We start from the raw sequence: 6028 nt of genomic DNA, 5'->3' as shown, positions 1-6028 counted from the left end.
GATCCGAAAGACCACTATATACAAGTTGGTAGTGACCTGTTGAACCAATACAAGACTGAAGGTGACAGTTTCCTGAATTGCATCATTATTGGTGATGAGATGTGGTGTCACTATTACAAGCTGGAGTCAAAACAGCAGTCCATGGAGTGTGACATGTGAATTTCCCATAAAACAAAAAGTTCAAGATGCATCCCCTCAAAAAGTAACGTGATGTTCACTGTCATTTGAGACAGGAAAGAGATGATCTTTCTGGATTTCCTGGAAACTGGACAAATCGTCAATTCTGACTGCTACTTTGCAAAGCTGAAGGCTCTAAATTCCATAGTCAGGCCAAAGAAGAAGACAACCTTTCTCTTGCAATAAGAAAACAATAAGATAACACCAGGCCCCATAGCATTCTGAAGACATTGGAGCACATTTCCAATTTTGGCTGGACTGTCTGTCCTACACCACTAATCATATAATCAGGATTTGGTGTCTTCTGACTTCCATCTGTCCAGGCCAATACAGACGGACTGCATCAGCAACATTTTCCTAGCAACATCATCATAGCTGCTGTGAAACAGTGGGTCATTTCTGCTGATGCAGATTTTTATAACCATGGCATGCAGGCTCTTGTTTATCACTGGTAAAAACACACAGCTGATGGTGGTAACTGTGTTGAAAAATATTTTGTAGCTGAGAATTTGTGTTACCAAATAATGTTATTGTGCTCATTGCTGTAGTTTGCATGGAAATAAATAGGAGGCATTATTTTTAAAGTGACTTCTGTATGTGAAGGACCTTGCTCTGATAATGCTAGAAAATGAAGTTCATCCTCATTGTCTTATCCAGTTGCTGCCAGTGACAATATTTTGATGATACAATAAATCTTAAACTGAAACAGAAATGATAAATCTTTTATTTCAGGATTTCTTTCTGAATGCTCGCCTATTTCCCAAGTCTAATAAAAAACAAACAAAAACTTACATGTAATTTGGCATTGCAGATAGCATGATTAGTAAATGAGGCAGTACAAAACAGTAGACATGTCCTGTTCACGTCTTCAATACTAAGCAAAGCATTTGCAATTTATTACCAACTTCAATGTAATTTTTAGGAGGCTAGGTGCTTGGTGGTAGGGGATTTTTTTTGCCATTATCAAATATCAGCCACTAGAACCTGAGAATATATTTTTAGACAGTGTTGCCTAATATCCTCTGATTTACTTCCCACATCATATACAAAGTTAGAACTACCTTGTTTTCTTTAGATTGTTATTTTCTGGAAGGACACTGTAATTGCCTTTCCTTGATTTGTAGCATCGATAACTGACTTTTGTCTTACGGTTTTCCATTCCTAGTCTAAGCAAATATTGATAATTCTGACAGAAACATTAACAGCTGCACAATAAACCCCCCCAAAACATGCATTTTTTTTAACCAGCATGCTGATCAAAACCTGCCCCATTCTCCTAAGGAATGCTTTAACCTGTTCCTATTTTTCAGAGCATGAAGCAGTTTCTGTAAAGGGCACAAGGACAGAAGGCTGGTGAAGATGCTCAGCTTTCTGCTGCCAGACATCTCTCTGCTTGATATCTGGAAAGCTGAGATGCTTCTGACAGCTGCTGGGGCAGTGGCATTACAACACAGCAAATTGAAATTGTGCTGAGCCCTGCAGTTGGCAGGGAGGCTGTCATGATTTGAAGAGTTAATCACATGACACATCCCCCTTCCCTTGGGAGAAAGGGAGGGGGGTGGAAGGAAGAGGGAAAAAACCCAACTGAGACAGGAGAAACTAATTTATTAAAAGAAATGTGAGATAACACAGAATAATTCAGACCAATATATCAAAACAAACCAAAAATAAAGCCAGAGGAGAGTCAGTCTGAGACTTTATCAGCAAGCCCTCCATGGTTCACCTCCTAGAAGAGACATGAGAACCCTTCACCCAGTGCAGTACATCCCAGAGTATCTTCCTCTCAGAGAGTTCAGAACTCATGTGAGGCTGCTAGAGAAACCAGGAAACACAGCTCTGTAGTGCACTGTGCCTTTGCACCCAAATAGCCTGTCTCATGATGTCATAATATGGAATATTGATAGAACCAGGACAGAGGCTCCTCACTATGATCTCAGCTGCCCGCATGCCAAGCATGACAGTTGATGTTGGTGGCGTCCCCAGCCCCATCCCCTTCAACTCATCCTCCTCAATGGGAGGAAGACAGTGCTGTCACCCCAGTGACTCTAACACAGGTGCACAAAAGTGCTCCTATCTCTTCACCAGAGACAGCCACATATTTGAGGTGAGATGGCCAGCTCCAAAGTACTGGACATCAGCAGCTCCCACCATCACCTCCATACCCCAGGTTCTCCTCAGCAGTGTCTCACTCAATCCCCAGAACATCTCCCATGAATACACATGTGCTCTTCCAGTTGCACTGCAAAGGTCACAAAATCTGACTTTAAATTGTTTAAAAAAAAAAAAAAAAAAAAAAAAACCTTATAAGATCTCCAGTTCATCCTGCTTCAGGTGTTTGACAGTCTTCTGGTAATACACAAAGAGAATTTGCTAGCTCTGGACCTCCAGCAGGGGCTGCCTGAGACATTCAGGAGTCTCAGCATTGACAGAGATGGGATTTTGCTGTCCTGTTAGCATGCCTGTATTTAATAGCATTTTGTATTACTTCTCAAGTGAGTCTCAAGTTCAGGACAGGTCATATCTTGTTTAACATACACTGAAACTAGAAAAAATAAATTCTAAAACATAATTTTCTTTTCCATTCTAAATTAAGATCTTCTGTTTTTAAAATACGCTCATCAGTCATTTGATATGATATTGTTCCAGACCATTTAATCTGTATAATTCCTTTAGAAAACAACATTTCTGAATGCTTAACTAAATATTCCTGGAACAAGAATTCATTCTGCATTTTACCCTTTCAGCCTCAGAAATCAACCACCTTTGTTGCATGTGTGTTTTGTTTTGTTTGGCTCATTGTTTCCCTTGGTTTAGAGATCAAAAAATGGATCTCTACTGTAAAAATAAGCTCCGTTTGGGTTTAAAAGAAATAAAGGGAGGATAGGGGACCATTTCATTGTATATGAATTGTATCTAATGTCTTTATTAAGTGTGCTTCAGATGCTTTGCATTAAAACTTAATTTAAAGAAAGCTGAATGAGCGCCAAAATCAACTGCATTGTTGGATAAATGGAATCGCTGCACTCAAGTTGTGATTTATTCTGACATAAAATTGCTTGCCTGCAATTAAAGGTTCATTATTCTACCCAAAGACATAAGTAAACACTGATCATAGGGATTTAAATCACCATAATGGTTTGTATAAATCCTATGATCAATTTTTATTCACCTAGTTTTATGCTTCTAACAACCATTACAAATTCATATTAATATTGATAGTTACCACAGGCACACATCAAATATTTTCTTTTTGTCTCATTCCAATATCAGCCTGAATTTAGTTACAGCCTGCTTATCTTCCTCAATCTGTTCCACCATCTTCTTATTGCATGTTTCTACTTTTGTATATAACCACCTCACTTTTCCTTTGTCCACCAAGTGATGCTATCATATCTTTCTTACTAACATATATTCACAGAAAAAAAAAAAAAGAAGAAAAAAAAAAAAAAAACCACAGGAGAGCTACAAGGAAGGGCTCAGGGGAGGAAAAAAAAAAAGTCATGAAAGATTCCCAAAGGAAAACACAGACTGGTTTTCCAAGTGTAAAGGTGATGGAAGTTTTTCATACAGAGGGTGGTGACACACTGGAACAGGTTGCCCAAGGAGGTTGTGGATGCCCCATCCCTGGAAGCATTCAAGGCCAGGCTGGATGTGGCTCTGGGCAGCCTGGTCTGGTGGTTGGCAACCTGCAGATAGCAGGGGGGTTGAAACTAGAAGATCACTGTGGTCCTTTTCAACCCAGGTCATTCTATGATTCTATGATTCTATGATATAGGTGCTGGAACACATTAGCTCAGAATGCCGCAACAATGCCTTATCTGCTTCTGCTGTATTACCACACACCAGCAGCGTCAAAAAACTTCCTCTTCCTAAAAATTTCCATTTGGGCTCCTGGAAAGTTTGAGCAAAACAAAGTGGTAGATATCTGCCTGGACTGAATGTAAAAAAAAATCACGCTTTCCCAAAAATAAATTAATTTTAAAGCGCTAAAAGATGCAAATTTTTCATATTGGCTAATTTTGGTGTGATTTTTAAAGAGCAAAATAAAAAAGGTGACTTAGAAGCAATACTTAATCAAATGAGCAAAGTGTAATAGCTATTTACCCAAGAGGCAGAAAATGCCAAAGGTTGCATGCTTAACCTTAATTCACTGAATCTTTATTCCAACCACAGCTATTGTTTATTCAGTCAAAATAAATGATTTTACTCCCTACCTCATGTTTGCTCGGCAAATTGTGCACACTGGAAGACTGTTCAGAGTTGGTCACCTCTAACTGCACTGTCTGGAGCAATTGCCGAGATTTGTCTGTGGGACAAGTAATTTAATTTACCAATATTTCAGTCAATTACTGCAGCAACGGAATATAGGAAATTATAGAACAAAAGGTACAATGGAGAGGGGAGGAGAGGGGAGGAGAATAGAGGAGAATAGAGGAGAGGAGAGGAGAGGAGGGAGGAGAGATGGTTTTGTATATTCTTTGTTGACTAATACCCATCATGATATGATTGTTAGGTTTTCCACAAAGTTCATACTTCCAGGTGCAATCCTTGCTAGAAGTGTTCTTTGATGTGGAGAGATTACTCCACAAACCTTAACATTCTTTCATAAAGCTTTTTGTATGCAATATATATTTATACTAATAGAAAAATTACCTCTTCTAGACTATCCATCAGTAAAATGATGAGTAGCAATTGAGTATGTATTATCTGTCTTCCCAGACTGCATTTCACCTGTAAAGAGAGATTAAAATAATAAAAATTTGAATTGCCATGTCAATAAATAAGAAGTCATGAAATGTTACAATCGATTTTTCTGGTGTCCTTCAATCTGTTCTGAATGTTCTCATGTGTGTAGTTAGATGCATCTTTTAACTAAATGAGCACACATTCATTTTTCCTCAGGAAAAATATAATTTGCAAATAATACATGCAAAATATTCCATTAGTATGCAGAATTTACTCCCTTATGAATGCAATTTTCATATTTTTTTAAGTTGCCTAATTAATTATACTAATCTATTAGTATGTCTCTGTCCTCATTCTGTCATTAAGAGCATTACGCTCTTCATGTTAAAAAGCCTTTTTACTTTTCTCCCTTGAAATGTATGTGGTTTGTAAATTTGATTGTAGATCAAACTAGATATTTGTGAGTCTTTGTTAATTTGTTCTTTTGGTGGCCTTGAAGGGAATAAAAGAATCTAATCAAATGATCTAACACTGTCTAGGCAAGAATTAAGTAACCCTGTTTATATCATTCTTATTAGTGCTTCAGTTAACCCCCATGAGACAACTCAACACATGTGAATCAAATGAACCAGATTAAGCTTGCTGATCACTGACCAGTTTGTATGATGTCAAAATGGGTGCTGATGTAATAAGAATATTAAAAATCAAGCTAAGGAGAGAATTTTGATTCTGAGGATCGTTCTAATTTAGATAACTCACAACTCATATAATGCAAAGATTGCCTCTAATAATGTAAAGGTGCAGTTCATCCTAATCAAAAGGACATTGGTCTGTTATTATTTGAATTTTGGCACTTAGACCTAAGGAGTATCCTTTGATTAAACTTGTATAGCTACTACCATACAGAGCTTGCAACCTCAGGGCAATTAGTGACTACCCCTTTGCCATGAGTCAAAGAAAGAGATCATCTGCAATTGTATAGCCAGAGCAATAAACCTGGGAGGAGGTTACCACAGAATGCACTAAACCCCGAATATTCAAAATTAAACTTAGTCTTTGCCCCTTATTCATCAGATATCAGAAGTTCTTGCAACAGATCTTACATAACAGATGCCATAATACATAAATTACATTGATCTAAGAGGTAAAAAGAGATTATGTATTT

The 6028-nt window shown here is 37.7% G+C and overlaps 1 long non-coding RNA gene across 3 annotated transcripts in view; it reads right to left on the bottom strand.

Moving 5' to 3' along the window:
• Nucleotides 1-878: 878 nt before the first annotated feature.
• The window catches only part of LOC104909825 (uncharacterized), a 145528-nt gene continuing 140378 nt past the window's right edge, over nt 879-6028 (bottom strand). For 2 of the 3 annotated variants that reach the window (XR_014882239.1, XR_014882236.1), the window contains exons 8-10: nt 4831-4908; nt 4392-4483; nt 879-4068 (exon numbers count right to left, since the gene is read on the bottom strand). This is a non-coding gene — a long non-coding RNA (uncharacterized LOC104909825). The remainder of the gene's footprint in view (nt 4069-4391; nt 4484-4830; nt 4909-6028) is intronic. The other variant, XR_014882240.1, reaches the window with a different exon arrangement.

The sequence above is a fragment of the Meleagris gallopavo genome, chromosome 1 (genome assembly GCF_905368555.1).
Source record: "Meleagris gallopavo chromosome 1, MGAL_WU_HG_1.1, whole genome shotgun sequence".
NCBI lineage: Eukaryota > Metazoa > Chordata > Aves > Galliformes > Phasianidae > Meleagris > Meleagris gallopavo.
The sequence above is the reverse complement of the archived record's forward strand: the minus strand, read 5'-3'. Positions and strand labels throughout refer to the sequence as shown.